This window comes from Polyergus mexicanus, unplaced genomic scaffold, assembly GCF_030449975.1.
Source record: "Polyergus mexicanus isolate NDT 795.1 unplaced genomic scaffold, iyPolMexi1.0 SCAF_349, whole genome shotgun sequence".
Classification (NCBI taxonomy): Eukaryota; Metazoa; Arthropoda; class Insecta; order Hymenoptera; family Formicidae; genus Polyergus; species Polyergus mexicanus.
The window spans coordinates 7,501-9,409 of NW_027223669.1; the positions used below are offsets into that span (position 1 = coordinate 7,501).

The window sequence follows — 1,909 nt, forward strand, 5'->3', positions numbered from 1 at the left end:
CGTTTTAGTACCTCGAAACTGCTTGCGCCTTTGCGCGCCGGGCCACCGTGCCCGTTCGCGCAAACGGTGTACGAGCGATAGTTGGACGTTCGCCCGAGACGAGCCGTCCCGAGAGGCGGCCCCTTGGCGTCGTCTGAAATAACACCGAGGAAAAGGAAGAGTGAGAGCAGCGTACGCACACACGCAGTAAGTAAAGATAGGGAGCCTGCGCGCGCGCGCCCGGAAACTGTCGAAGGAGAGAGGGAGTAGAAGACACGCGCACACACGTTGCGTTATCCCTCTCGCGGTCTCCCGGTGCGCCAGCGCGCGCTCGCGCCTCTTACGCGCGAGTCTTGGTGCGCGCCACCTTCCGCGCAAACGGTAGGAGAGAACCGCGGCGCGTCGTCGCCCGGCGGTACGCGGAGAGAAAAGAGCGAGAGAGCCCTCCTTAACGCGGGTGAATCGCGAGCCGACCGCTTGTCCGAGTCCACGAAATTCTCGAAAACGAATATAGGGGACCGGCACGCGTCGTCGTGTACTCGTCGAATCCGATTCGCCCCGTCGTATCCCATATCCGTGCATAACACACGATATGCGGAGAGAAAATTTGAAGGATGTGGGTGATAGAGATGTACGTGTACGCGCACACTCGCTCGCAATGTATCTCGCGTCCCCGGCGATCGAAGATGACGCGATCCGCGCCGATCTTATTCGTTGTTTGCAAGCAGACAACTCGAACGAGATTCGATCGGCTTACATTTCCTCCTATTAGCGGCTGCGAGCCGCGCGTGGAAGAATCGTTGTCACAAACAACACGTCTCCTCGCCACTCCTCCGAGTACAATGCGAAGCCGCTGTGCCGGCGCTGCCGCTCTCCCGACGCTCGCTCTCTAAGTGAGAAAAGAGCCGGCGGAGGAGGCGGCGCGGCCACGGTTATCGAAAACTAAACTCTTTGACGACCTCAGAGCAGGCGAGATTACCCGCTGAATTTAAGCATATTATTAAGCGGAGGAAAAGAAACTAACTAGGATTTCCTTAGTAGCGGCGAGCGAACAGGAAAGAGCCCAGCACCGAATCCCGCGGTTCCGCCGCAGGGAAATGTGGTGTTTGGGAGGATCCGCTTATCCCGAGGTGTCGCGTCGCGTCCAAGTCCATCTTGAATGGGGCCACTTACCCGTAGAGGGTGCCAGGCCCGTAGCGACCGGTGCGCGTCTCGGGAGGATCTCTCCTTAGAGTCGGGTTGCTTGAGAGTGCAGCTCTAAGTGGGTGGTAAACTCCATCTAAGGCTAAATACGACCACGAGACCGATAGCGAACAAGTACCGTGAGGGAAAGTTGAAAAGAACTTTGAAGAGAGAGTTCAAGAGTACGTGAAACCGTTCAGGGGTAAACCTAAGAAACCCAAAAGATCGAACGGGGAGATTCATCGTCAGCGGCGCTGGCTTCGCGTCGGTGGGCGATGTCCCGCGGAGTCCTCGCGGCTCTCGCGCGGGCACGCTACCGTGCGTCGATGTCCGGCGCTCGTCGTCGTGCACTTCTCCCCAAGTAGAACGTCGCGACCCGCTGGGTGTCGGTCTACGGTCCGGGTGCGGTGACTGTCGCGTCGCCGGTAAAACGGCACGCGACAAACCCCCGGTCGCCCGGCCGGCTGCTCGGCGGTACGCGCAAGGTATCAGGCCGCACTATTTACGGTGCGTCGAGGCCGTCGCAAGCGCGCGCCACGGTACTCGGAGGTTACGGACTTTGCGCCGTCCCCGGTCCTGGCCCGCTGTTGGTTGAAGTACGGTTCACCTTCGACAGGCCTGTCGAACGTCCCTCTTATTCCCTTGTGGGAATCGAGGGGGATCTATACCGGTCGGCGACGCTACTGCTTTGGGTACTCTTAGGACCCGTCTTGAAACACGGACCAAGGAGTCTAACATGTACGCGAGT

General features: G+C 59.2%; 1 non-coding gene across 1 annotated transcript in view; it reads left to right on the forward strand.

Moving 5' to 3' along the window:
- Positions 1-2, forward strand: part of LOC138944642 (5.8S ribosomal RNA) — a 155-nt gene extending 153 nt beyond the window's left edge. Inside the window, exon 1 of the ribosomal RNA XR_011448846.1 lies at positions 1-2. This exon is cut by the window's left edge and continues 153 nt beyond it. This is a non-coding gene — a ribosomal RNA (5.8S ribosomal RNA).
- Positions 3-1,909: the final 1,907 nt, after the last annotated feature.